This window comes from Beta vulgaris, chromosome 2 (genome assembly GCF_026745355.1).
Source record: "Beta vulgaris subsp. vulgaris cultivar EL10 chromosome 2, EL10.2, whole genome shotgun sequence".
Classification (NCBI taxonomy): domain Eukaryota; kingdom Viridiplantae; phylum Streptophyta; class Magnoliopsida; order Caryophyllales; family Amaranthaceae; genus Beta; species Beta vulgaris.
The window spans coordinates 36,727,847-36,742,677 of record NC_079203.1 but is presented as its reverse complement, the minus strand read 5'-3'; positions in this window follow the sequence as shown (position 1 = coordinate 36,742,677).

Here is a 14,831-nt window from a genome sequence, read left to right as displayed (position 1 = left end):
GGTTAACTTCTTCATATGGAGGGAAAAACTCCATTTGATGTTCTGGAGAGTTGATATTTTGAGGGGTGAGTGAAGGGGAAGGATGAACTCTTGAGTTTGTTGCCATTTTTGGAGGCTTTTTTGGTGATGATGTGGAGTAGGTCTGGAGCATTAAGCTTTTGAGTAGGATTAGGTATAAATGGATATACTGGAAGGAGTGAGAGTGAACTGAAGTGGGCGAATTTGCAGTGGGATTACTCCTTCTAGCCCAGTATGTCAGAGAAAAAACTCTAAACAAAGTTTGAAAGAAAAAATCCGGGTGTTTTCCTGAAACTTTACTATACAAAATTACGTTGCTACCCTTTAAATGAGAGGAGGGGGTAGCCTCGTAATTCCACATAATAGTAAAACACGCAGCTAGAAGAAAATACTTACCTGATAAATGATGGCTCATTTCTCCAAGTAGGTGGTTGGGGCATCCTTGCACATTAAACTCCCGTCGCCTAGTCCTCTGCCTCTTTAATTCTTCTTTACCTTCCTTGCACTCATGCTCAGTGGAGTAATACTTCCTTTTAGGTGGGTGAGAAAGAATTGATGGCAACACTCTTTCTTGGTCTTTGGTCTTATCTTGCCGTGAACAGTAGACTGGGGTGTAAACTTGCACTTCTTGCTGGATTGATCAATCTGCATTGCTAGGTAGTGAAAATCCTCATGAGAATAATCACTACCCCTTTTCCTTTTAGACGAGCCTGCTTCAGTAGGATAAGATGGGGGCAAATTCCCTTGATGATGATGGTCACCATTATCTCTATCCTGAGGAGAGGTATCTTCATCCCCATTGCCTTGATTAGGGGGATCGCCACCTCCAGCAGAATCAGACAAATCCGAGCTGTCGTCGTCCATAACATCATCTTGGATGGTATGCTCCGAGTGACTGTCACCTTCCTTATCCCTATCCTCGACATAATCTAAGAGATTGAGAGATGAAGTTCTGTTTCTCTCAACTCTTTTCAGACCTATGAGTTTATTCGTAAACAACGGAATATCACTCTGAGATGTTATTTGTAGGTGCACACCCTGTCCAATATCCTCAAGAACCATTTCGAAGTGCCTCTGCGCAATAGCAAACGGAATCCGGCATCTAGACCTTCTATGCCCTATTCTACCACACTTGTTGCAATACACAAAGACACCCTCATACCTGAAATCAATCCAGACTCTTGGCCCTTCTTGCCTATTGAAGAACATTCCCGGGACTAATGGATTATTGATAGGTATAATAGCCTTTGCTCTAATATAGTCTTTAAAGCCTTCTGACGTTGAAACATTGTCGAAGTACAGGACTACCCTTCCTAACTTTTCCAGTGCTCTTTTAGCTATGCTCACTTTATTGTAAAGGAGAGGAAGGCCTTCTACCTTGATCCAGATTTGTACTCTCAAAAAGGAATGATCCCTAAATGAGATGTAGGGTACGCATTTTGTAAAGAGGAAGAGGGCTCCCTGATAGTTAGCTGAGTTGAGGTCAATGAGACTTGCTCGATCCCTCGCATCTTGGCACAGGAAGAAGAATATCTTCCCCACCTTTCTGACTTGAATTGCATCATGGGTAATCCAATCAGAAGTTACCCAGTTTCCTATTTGTGATTTCGTAAAATCTCTAACGTCTTTGACCTTACCTAGAACTGAATTATACATAATATAATCATCTTGAGTGATATCATGATCTTCCGATTCTATTTGGATACCCATTCTTCGAAGATTATAGATTTCATTTTCTTCATTGGGGTCAGGATTTTGGGATATGTTGTGGTGGTTATTCATTTTATGAGTTCAAACGAAAATGTTGGCTAGATTGATGGAAGGTTAGTATTTTTAGAAAGATTGAAATAATGAAAAAACTTCAGCAATAATACTTTTGCCAATATTTGAAACGAATCAATATAAATGAATTGTATTCATTATTGTTACAATTTACATTAGAATGCGAATACAAATACATTTGAGCAAAAACTGCAAAATACAATCTACGGTCTTTACAAATTACAAAACTCTCACTCTATGGACATGTTTGGCAAAACTAGCGGTTGTAGTAGCTATTAGCGGTTGGGGGTAGCTGCTAGCTGACTAGCTGTCAACGGTCATCGATAAAATTAGTTGTTTAATTAGTAGTGTTTGGCAAAAGTACTTGTTGAAATTGTAAAAGATAAAAAAAATTAGTTAATAACGTTCCACAACAGCTACTCATAATCTACTCCAATTGCCACCCGCTACTAGAACCGCTACCTTACCAAACATTCATAATTTTCTTAAGTAGCGTTTTAATCTTGTCCAACCGCTAACCGCTAATTCAAACGCTAGTGCCAAACAGAGCCTATATATATAAATTGTTCGCAAAAAAAAAATATAAGTAGTTCAACTTCTTCTCACTTTCTCTTTGACACCAAAAATGGCAAAAACTGCCACAACAGTCATGAATCATGCCTTCTTCTGCAGTATATACCACCTTTCAACACTTCACCACTAATGACAAGACAGAGATCTAAATTTAGAGGGAAGAACAGATGCAAAAACCTAATAAATTACCATATTTCAAAAACAAAACCAACTTCACAAAGCCTAATTTTTTACAACATGGTGAAGTAAGGAAAAAAAGAACTGAAAAGACAGACAAATACGAAACCAGAGAGATAATACCAGATAGCAAAATAATCGCAAAGGAAAAAACAGAAAGCACAATCTTACCTCCTATATTACAACTATGACTCGATCGAATTTAACAAAAAAAAAGGGGGGAGAATTAACCTTCTGAAGACTAAGCATTTTGTCATAAAGCTCAAGAACTGGTAGAATTCATACTCTTTATTAGGGGTGTAAGGGGACTACGAAAAGTCCAGAGTCCAATCCAGTTCAGAGTCTAATCCAGTCCAGTCCAAACTTATCGGACTGGACTGGACTGAAAAAATTTCTGACTGGACTAGGACTCAAATTTTCGAGTCCAAATATTTTTGAACTGGATTTGGACTCATCCCTTTGGAGTCCAATAAGTCCAGTCCAGTCCAAAATATTTTTATATATAATATATATTTAATACATATATAATGTATATATTAAAAAAATTGATACGTAGTATTTTTAAAATTTTGGAGTTTTCAACCTTCCCTCTCTAAATATTTCAACTCGCGCCAGACAATTTTGTTTGATGCCAGACTATTGCACTTAGCTCCATTTGTTAAATAATTAAATTATACTAGCAGTACTGCATTAGTAGGCTAGTAGCCGACTAATTCTATCTCACTTCACTCATCAGTCCTTACTACTCACTTCCTCTTACTCTTCATTTTCTTTCTACCTCACTGTCTCGACTCTCGCATTCTCTATTTCTCCCTCAGATTAATTCTCAGTCTCTCTGCTTCCTCTCAACTTAGATCAAGGTAAGCATCTAATTCAACTTTTTATTCATAGTATTTTACTTTAATTTAAGCTTTCAATCTAATTTTTGGATATTGATAATTGAATCAGATGTAAAATGCTCAAGCATCTCAAAAAATGTTGTGAATCATTGAATCTAAATCGGGAAAAAAGATATAATAATCGGACTGGACTGGACTGAATTCGGACTCAAGAAAAAATTATCGGACTGGATTGGACTGGACTCAAAAAATATTTGGATCGGACTTGGACTCAATTTCTCGAGTCCAAAAAACTTTGGACTGGATTTGAATTTGGCAAAATCCAATCCAGTCCAATCCACTTACACCTCTACTCTTTATATTATCCACAACTGCATCTTTATTGTCTCGTATCCGCTTAAATCAATTGTTGCTTTCCACTGGGTTTTGAAACATAAATTATAAAGAAAGTGCATTAAATTTATGAAGTTAAAAAAAGAAACAGAAAAATGATAATACTTCGGCGGGAATTTGAAATGTTATAGAAGAAAAAAAAGAGAAAGATTAACAAGGATGGATCATGGGTGAGCTGTTATGAATTTGTAGAGGACGCATTCTTATCTTTCTACTATCTAATTCGGCGGGAATTTGAAATGTTGAAGTAACAAAATCTGAAATTTTTTGGAGGCCAAAGATAATGGTGGGTTTGTTTATCTTTTTTTTTTAAAAAAATATTAGTTTCCATTAATTTCAGTGGAGAATGTTATATAAATTTCATTAAAAATAAGTTTAATTAAACAAAAATAAATTCAGGCTCAACAAAAAATATGTTAAATTTTTAGCAAATATAAGTTCTACAAAAACAAGTTCAACAAAAATAAGTTATGTTCAGCAGAAATAAATTTAGTTCAAACAAAAATAAGTTATGTTCAGCAAAAGTAAATTTAGTTCAACAAAAAATACTCTAAGTTTCAACAAGAATAAGTTTTGTAAAATAGGTTCAGAAAAAAGTTAGTTAAACAAACATAAGGTGAAGAGAACATAGCCTAAGGTGTGTTTCTCTTCACCTAAATTTCATTAACTTATTTAAACCAATATATTCGGGCTTATCTTAACTAATCTGAACTTAGTTGTTGAAACTTATTAATGTTTATTTTATAAGATGTTAAAATTAGCCCGAATAATTAAGATGAACTGATTAAAATAAAAGACTTATTAAACTTATCTTTCGCATTGCCTAAGGGATGATAATGTGACCAAACACTAACCCAAAGTGGATTCGGGTATAATATATGGATGTTCATGACTAAAGTTTAATGAACTGAAATCCAGACGTAAATGAACTTATCTTACTTATTTGAAGTTATTGAAACTAATTTTATGTGGTTAGACTTATCTCAACTAATCTGAACTTATATGAACTTATTTACACTAGTGGAAAAAATCTGATGCAGTTCTTAACATGACCGCATCAGATTGTGTGGTTTTCGAAAAATAAAAAACAAGTTGGCAGCGGAAATTATATAATAACATCAGCCAAATTGAAAAGGAAAAATGAAATTGGCAACGTAATTAAATTGCAAAGAAATCTCTATTATATAAGGTAACATATGGGGGGACACCAAAAAATAGAAAAAGGAAAAAAAGAAAAAAGAAAGAAAGAGGATATTCATTTGAACGAAAAAAAGGGGGGAATTATGACATTTAAACTCAACATCAGTTTTTTGAGAAAATAAAATGTAAAGATAGTTTTTCTATCCAATTAATTTTATTTTTTCTATTGTATTTATTATCACGCGTTCGCACGCATTGCGTGCATGTAAAATTAGCAGGCCCGGTCCTGAGGGGTGTTTGGAGGGGCGCTGGCCAAGGGCCCAAGCCTCTAAGGGGCCCAATCACCAAAAAATTTAAAACTAGGAAAAAGAAAATTTGAATAATCAACACTTAACGCTCTCTCAAAAACTGAAACAGTAAATGCAACTCATCGTCTCCTACAACTGTTCTTAATTCACTTCTTCTACTCCCACTCTTTTCCAAGCAAATTAAATTCTTCTTTTAATTCCCAAATATTTCTCCAACCTCCATTAAACTCCTGAAAATTTCCATATTTCCCCAAAAAATAGCTATTAACCTTCCTTATGGCAACAAGAAATTTTTTTCTACAATTTAAATAGGAGATAATTTGATTTGTGTAATGCAATACTCATACGATTTAGTCCGAATCAAGTGAAGTTATTAAGATATTTATGAAATTAAGAACATAAGTAAGGGTTTTTGAAATTTTTATTTGACTGTGATTCGGATATTCGGCGATTTTTTTTCCTCTCGAGTACTTTGTTGGGTTCGCCACCTCGCCGGCCTCGTCAGACGGTAGTTGACCGTGGTTGCCGGCCTGCCGCCTGCCAAAGTCCATCGCGATTAGCGTATTCAGTTGGCTGCTGCTGTCGGAATTGTTGTCTTGTAGTGTTGTTGAATGCTAAGTTGCCGGTTGCAACTGCTGCCGCTGCCGGGTTTATCTTACAGTTGTTCAAGGTGTTGTCATTCCATCTCTATTCTCTGTAAATTATGCCATGAGTGTTGTGTTGTGTTGTGTGTTTGATTTATTTTATGTGCAAATTGCAATGTTGCCTAAAAAAAACATTTGTTCTATTGTAAATTGGATTTTTTTTGAAGGGCCCCAATCTACTATTTTGCCTAGGGCCCACAAAAGATCAGGACCGGACCTGAAAATTAGTCTCTATTATAAGCGTGCATGTAAAATTAGTCTCTATTATAAGGCAACACATGAGGGACACCAAAAAATAGAAAAAGAAATAAAAGAAAAAAAAATAGAGGATAACTAACTGTCAATTGAATGAAAAAAGGGGGAAAGTAGGACATTTAAATTTAACATCAGTTTTTTGATAAAAGAAAATGTAAAGACAACTTTTCTACCCAATTAATTTTATTTTCTACTTTATTTGTAGTCACACGTTACCGCACGCATTGCGTGCATGTAAGACTAGTATTAAATAACTAAAGTATACTCATCTATACATACATAAAAAAATAAATCTGATAATCGAAAAATGTTGAACAAAACTATAAACTATACAAAACTATAATTAAATATTTAAAAATGTTGAACAATATAAATTAAAACTGAAAAATCGAAAAAATATAAATAAATCAAACAAAATAAATAATCTAAACCCTAAATTACATGCGAAATTACATTCATCATCTTCGTTCTTCGTCTTCGTTTCGTCTCTTCCTCTACGTCTGTGCGATGGTGGTCGTGGTCTTCGTTTCGTCTATTCGTCTTCGTGGGTCGTGAAGTATTGGTGGTGAAGCGACGAAGAGGCGAAGAAGATGTGGTTCGTGAAGCAACAAAAAGCAACGAAGAAGCGATGGTGGTGGTGGTTCGTTGTGGAAGGAGAAAAGAGTAGGGAGGAAAGAGAAAAAGGGAGAATTTGAGCGCCGTTTACTAGGGAGAGACGAGAGAGAATTTGAAATGTTTAGGGTTAGGGTTATAAAGGAGGTGCGGGGCAGGGCTGGGTTGGGTTGGGCTGGGGTTATATAAGGGAGGGACGCGGGTTAGGGAGAAATGGGCCACAAGATAATTGGGCTCAATCTGGGACGTGGGTTTAGGATATAATAAGGTAAAATCTGGTGCGGTCTCTAAACCTCATCAAATTAACGAAAACCGTAGCGGTTTTTAATCTGATGCGGTTTTACCAGGACCGCCTTAGTTTTTTTTTTTTTTGCCAAGTTTTCCTTTCCATTTTTTAGTTGATTTTCAGATGTGGTTTAACAAAAACCGCATATGTTATTAAGTAACATATAAGTTTTTTTCCACTAGTGTTACATGGTGTTAAACTTTATATCGACTAATCTGAACTTCTATGAACTTATTAAACTCTTTTATACATGACTAGGCATGGCAATGTGTAGAAAAATTGACTCAAAATGGATACGAGCATAATATAAGGATGTTCACGGCTCATGCATGAACGTCTTTATATTATATGTTTCCTTTGTCAAGTCCAATGAATACATATATATTCCCCCTTTGTCATTTGCAGCTAACAGACAGCTGAAAATAATATAATTGAACGTTGATGTTTGGTGATCATTAGATTCGTTTGTGAAATTTTTCAATGGAAATTTGCTTATGTAATTAATAGCAAGTACATTAAATATTAAACCCTAAGAATCCTCTGTAGTTAATTAGTGACCAATTTTTATTTTTGTAGCTAATTACAACTGAATATTTGCAACTGAAATTATGTTGGTACCTAATTAGTGATGTTAGAACTTTCAGTCGTTAATTAGTGATAAATACTTTTTGGGTTGTTAATTTGCAACAGAGTATTTAATACCGAAATTGTGATAGTACCAATTTAGGGACTAAATACTTTTAAGCGGCTCATTAGTGACTGAACTTTTTGTAGTAGTTAATTTATGACTGAATTTGCGACTGAAAATGTGTTAGTATCAATTTAGAGACTGAAAAACTTTCGGTGGCTAATTAGTGACCGATAACTTTTCAGTAGTTAATTTGTGACTAATATTTGCTACTGAATATGCGTTAGTTGCTATTTTGGGACTAAATTTTCATCACTATCAACTAGCTAAGTGACGAACATCGGAACAATAGTAAATTAGCAACTGATTTTGGTTTAGTCACAAATATCTGTCACTAATGAGACTCTTTCTTGTAGTGGTTAAACAGATTAACTATTATGAATTATGTTCTTTTACGCAATTCTCTATCTTCTCTGATAATATTTAATTTGTTTAGCACTCGAATATGATGATTTGCTTTATTTCGGCAATGATGAGTGGATTTTGAATATTGTTGGATTGATTGAGGAGGAGTAATTGGGTAACGTGCCATTATTGGTTGGCTTTTATGAATCATAGCTATGAGTTTTGTGTTCTTATATGTAATATTCATTAGTGGTATTTAAGAACTTCAACAAGCTATTACGAGCTTGTTGTTGAACATGACAAGTTTATGAAGTCAATTTGTAAAATTTTGATGTCAAAGTTATTAAAATCGCTTTTCAAATCTTAAAATCTTACGATTTTACGGTTCAAATATGGTAGACGATTCGATTCACGATTCTAGACGATCTTATACATTTCTTTTGACGAACGAAAATCTCGCAAATTTAAATTATGCTAACAAAGCAAATAATAATACATATTGTTAGTTATTGTCAATATAGTGTAAACAACTATTTATATCCAATTTGTAGATTTTTTAATTTATAATTCTAGCACATTCAATGAAGATTGAGTGCAATATCTTGATTATACATGTTTGTAGAATATTACAATTCTATGATTCGATTTTACGGTTTTGATTTTAAAGGTCAAATCCGATTCAAACTAGAATCTCGATTTTAACAATGTTATTTGATGTTACTCCTGCTTTTGAGCAGCAAAAACAAACGATTGCCTATACTGACTGTTGTTTATTGTTATCATGGTTCTTGGTGGAATGCTCTTACTTTAAGCATATTATAAGTTTGGCGCAATATAAAGCTCATCAAACTAAACAAATGTCGGATAAATTTGCTAGTATTAGATAAAGTTGTTGTTTTTTAGTTTCCTGATTTTGTTTTTTTAATTTTCTATCTTATATGTTGGATAAGATGCGATTATATGGTGTAATGGAAGTAGCGTGGAGCGAGCATTGGAGGATTTGAAGCGTATGACAATAATGACATTTTCCCTTGAGAAAAGAATGAACCCTTTATTTTAAGTGATATGTTGTATTTGTTTGGTCGGATTTGTCATGTTGTGGAACTTTTGTATGGTTGTGAAACTTTTATATTGTTTTCTTGAAATTATTTTCTTAATTATTTCATTGTTTGTGTGGCTTAAATAGGTTATTATACTAAATTCACATTTATTCAGAATTTTTGCAAGAAAAATTTTCCTAAATGAGATCGAGCCTCAAATCGAACTCGAGCCCTAAACCGAGCTCACAAACCGAGCTCGAGCCGCAAGACCCATTCACGACCTCGAGCCGAGCTCAACTCTCTCAAACTCAATCAAATTCAAGAGCTGAGCCGAACCCATGAATAGTTAAACGAGCTCGAGCCGAGCACCCTACTATTCGGTCTCCGCTCGTGTGATAAGTGCATCCCTATTCACAAGGTCTGGATGGCAAGGTGAATCTATGACTAAATAGTAATGGTGAGAAGTGGATTCGAAGGCGTTATTGGCTATACAATTTTACCTCTTAAATGAAGTATTGAGGGAAGTTGCTAAGAATTCTTGTTAGTTGTTCGACAAATGTCTCCACCGACACTTTGAATGATGTTGATACCAAACTTTAGCATTTGAGACTTAGTCATATGGGAGACAAAGGAAGATTTCTTTGCAAGCAGGGATTACTACAAAATTGTAAGTTAGGCAACGTTGGCTCTTCTTAGCATTGTATGTTTGGTAAACACAAGCAGACTAGCTTTAAGCTCGCAATACACAACACAAAGAACCTCTTGCTTACATCCATTTAGATTTATGAGGTCCCTATAGGAAGACTTCTTTGGGTGGTCGTAGTTTCTTGCTCAAAATAATTGATGATGTCTCTAGGAAGGTGTGGTCGTTCTTTCTCAAGCACAAGGATGTTGTGTTTGGTTGATAAGAAGATCGACAAGAAGATCAAGGTTTTGAGAAGTAACGTGATGAAGGAATTATTCGTCATAAAACTTTTAATGGGAAGCCCTAACAAAATGGTATTGCGGAGAGGATGATCAGAACTCTCCTAGAGAAGGAAGGCGTATGCTCTGACAAGCCAAGTTGGGGGATATATTTTTGGCCGAAGCGGTTACAACGACATGTTTATTTGGTGAATCGATCTCCTCATTCTGCCCTTAACTTTAAATCTCCTCATGAGTTATGGTTCAGAACTCATTGTGATTATTGTAATTTAGAGTATTAGATTATATGGCCTACATTCATATAAATGAGGGTAAACTTGAATCTAGAGCTAAAAAATTTATAGTTGTTGGTTATAATTTGGGGGTTAAGGAATTAGTGTGAAAATCCAGAAGGGTAATAACTTCTAGAGATGTTGTGTTTGATGAATCATGTGTAATCACTCCGAAGAATGAGCTTTCTATTTATAATGATGTACGTTCATCTCATGACACAATAAGGAGGTGGATCTTGAAAAGGCTTCACATGATGATGCTCTTACACAAGAGAGGCATGTTAAGGGTTCACCTCAAACCCAACGCAATACATACACTTGCTAGTGAAAGGCAAAGAAGGAAAATCAACCCTCATCAAAGATATGTGGAAGTGTGTGACTATGTGCAATATACCGTCATTGTGGTAAATGAGTTAGATACTTTTGATGATCCATGCTCTTACAAGGAAATAATGTCTCTACTTGATTCTAGCAAGTGCTTAATGGCAATGAAGAAAGAGAAGGAGTCCTTGCACAAGAACAATACTTGGAAATTGGTTGTTGCACCTAAGAATAAGAAGATCATTAGGTGTAAGTAGGGGTACAAGAGAAAGGAGGGTACATCGATTGGAGGTCCCATCTACAAGGCAAGAATTATGGCGAGGGATTTCACTCAATCTGAGGGTGTTGATCTTCATAAAGTTTTCTCATTAGTTGTGAAGCACTCATCCATTAGAACTTTGCTTGCCTTGGTAGCTATGGAAGACTTGGAGCTACACCAAGGGTGTGTTCTCTTCAACTTATTGGCCCTGAACTTATCTGATATGAACTTATTGAACCTGAACTGAACTGATTGGAACTTATTAAACCTGATTGGACCTGATTGAACCTGATTGGAACTTATTGGACCTGATTGAAACTTATTAGACCTTATTGGACCGTCCTGATTGAAACTTATTGGACCTGATTGAAACTTATGTGACCTTATTAGACAAAAAAAATTAATGAGTAATAACATAAATATTACCCCTAATGTAAATACTACCCCTCAAAATTTATTATTAAGTAATAATTATTAAAATCCGTCCTTTAAAAAAAATTGTTATTAATTATATCTTATGATAAATAATTTACTATTTATATGTTTGCATATACATAAGTTTCACCACTAATATATCTAATAGTCTTGTTTTGATTTCACAAAGCACTAGTAGACAATCAAAAGTTGAATGACATTTATTGCTAACAAGTGAGAAATTGGCACATATGAAAAATGTATGACTAAAGTAGTAGAACATATTAATTCTCACTCCACTTTCATTTACTTGAAGGTAGTAGAATGCATTAATTCCTTATCTCTCACTCTATTTTCATCTCTCACTTGTTACTTGTATTAACTACCCAATTACACATTATGTATTATTATAAAGGAGGGATTAAAAAAAAGAAAAAAAAATGGTCCTCCACCAAAGGGAAAGTTAGAGCATTTTAATTATCGACATTCTTCATTACGTGGTACTGTTGAAAAAATTATTGGTGTACTAAAATAGATAGAAGATTCTAAGAATGATGCCGAAGATGGATGATGCTTACCAGTTGGCTATCATCGTGGCAACATGCACGCTACATAATTTTATTCGTTTACCTGATTGAGGGATTTCAGTTCGCAAGTAGTTGAAATCATGGAACCAAGAGCTGATTTAAATTTGACTGACAAGACGAGAACAAAGAATATGGAGATTACTCGAGCAAAAATTGTAGATAAATATGGTTGGATGTTGGTGGAGAAAATGTATTGATTAAAGAGGATGATGTAGAAGATGAATAAAGATACTCCGATGAAGAAAGATACTCCGGTGATGATAATGAAGCAATCAATTGATAACATTTATATCTTTGATTGTTATTAGTAATGAAAACATGTTATCTCTAGTTATTTAAAGACGAATTGCAAAATATTGTAATTATAATGATTATTATTATTAACCTTATTTGACCATGATTGTAATATTTTTTTTTCTAATAATACAATCAGCTAATAGTAATATGAATAATTAAATAATAGACAATAATACAAGTATAATACTATACATTGTGGTACTTTAATAAAAAATTCTAATAATAACATAATCAGCTAAGTAATATAAATAATAAAATAATAGACAATAATATAAATATTTAATAAAATAATAGACAATAATACAAATATTTAATAAAATAACAGACAATAATACAAGTATAACACTATATAATCATTATGGTACTTTAATTAAAATTTTAATAATAACATAATCAACTAATAGTGATATGAATAATAAAATAATGGACAATAATACAAAGGTTTATTGAACATTGACTATTTGGACCGTATTGGACCTGATTGGACCTGATTGAAACTTATTGCACCTGATAAGAACTTATTGGACCTTCTGATTGGAACTTATTGCATTTGATTAGAACTTGTTGAACCTTATTAGACTTGATTGGAACTTATTACCCTGATTGGACCTGATTGTAACTTATCTGAACTTATTGGATCTGAAACTTAATTTTTTAAGTTGAAGAGAACGCACTCAACCTTGATGTTAAGACCGCTTTCTTCCATATAGGAACTTGGAAGATTAAGTCTACATGAAGCAACCAGAAGGTTTTGAGGTTAAAAGGGAAGAAGAGCATGTGTGTTTGATGAAGTCATTGTATGAGTTGAAGCAATCTCCTAGGCAATGATATTGGCAATTTGATTTATTTATGTTGGCTCATGATTCACAAGAAGCTAATATATATAATAATTATGTTTACTACAAAGAACTAGTAACTGGTTCCTTCATTTACCTTTTGCTTTATGTTGATGATATGTTGGTTGCTTGCAAGCTTAAGGTCAACAAATTGAAGAATCTTGGTGAAGCCAAAAAGATATTTGGGAGGAAGATTCGGAGAAATCGATGTAACGAGGTATTGTACCTCAGCTAAAGGAGGTACATTTAGAAGGTTCTTAAGAGGTTCTCAATGAACAATGCAAAGCCCGTTTCCACTCCTCTTGGTTCTCACTTCAAGCTTTCAAAGGAGCTTTATCGTTAATCTGAAGAAGAAGAAAGGGTCATGGCTCATATCCCTTATACTAGTGCCATAAGGAGTATGATTTATGCCATGATTTATTCTAGGCCATACATTGCTCAAGTGGTGAGCTTAGTGAGCTGTTATATGTCAAGATCCGGGAAAGGGTATTGGGAAGTTTTAAAATGGCTTTTAAGGGACTTGAAGGGTACCTCACATGTTTCCTTGGAGTTTAGCAGCCAAGATGAAAAATGATGTGACTAGGTATAGTGATTTTGATTATGGTGGAGACTTGGATGATCATAAATCAACTTTGGGTATGTGTTTACGTTGGGAGGTACGACCGTGAGTTTAACAATCTTTCCTACAAGATGTTGTAGCTCTTTGAGCTACGGGAACCGAGTTTATGGCAATTACCGAGTCATTCAAGGAGGCAAAATGGGTTTTCGAGTTGGCTGTAGATATTAGCTCGTGTTCTAAGTAGGTGTCCGTGTTTTGTGATAGCGGAAGTGCTATTCACTTGGCTAAGAACCAAAACATGTTCCATAGAAGAACAAAGCATATTGATGTGAAGTACAGCCTCATCTGGAATGTCATGATAAGAAAGAATTGATATTGATGAAGATTCGTACCTAGAAGAACCCCTCTGATATGTTGACAAAGCCATTGCGAACCACTAGGTTCACCTTGTGTGTGAACTTGGTCAGTCTCTCCTCTTGTTCGTTGTAGGCCTCAATTGGGCACTACTGTAATAGCCCTAATTTTAAGAGTGTTTACTTAAAAGTTAATTATAATTATAAAAGTTAATTATGTCTCGAAAATCTTATTTTATTTGAGTTATAGAGCATGAATTTTATTTGTCGTATTGTAAAAATAATTATTTACTTAATTTTACGAAATTATTATTAGTAATTCATATATTGAGTTTTATGTGAACCAGTTTAGTTGTATTTTGCCCAAAATAGAAACCCAAAGTCCAATCCCACCCTTACCCTTGTCGGTTTAGTTTAGCTTATCCCAAACTCAAACCCCGTAAAACTGATTTCTTCTCTCACCTGTGAAAAACCCCAAACCCCAAAAGAATCAAACTTTCTCTCTCCTCTCTCGGTGGAACCCGACCCCCTTTCACCCTCGCTTGTCGTCGAGGCGGTGCGCGCGGTGCTGCTCGCGAGCCACCGCGGCCCTGTGTTTCTCTCTCTTCCCTCGAAACTCTCTCTCCTCGTCGCTCCTCTATTCTCTTTGTATTCGTTGAAGCTGCCGTGGTGTTCGTGTTTTCTCTCTCCTCTTTTGTTTGTTGCTGCTATTAGTGCACCGCCGCGAGCTAGCGTCGTCTCGTCGTCCTCATGGCTGCTTCGCCAACCTTCCTCTCGCTCCTCTGTTACGTTGTTGCTGAGTTTCTGTCGAGTGTTGATGGTTGATGCTCCGTCGTCACGGTGTTGGCGTTCTGTCTATTGCCACCTTGAGCTGGTTGTATGTGCTGCCTTATTGGTACTAATCCTTTT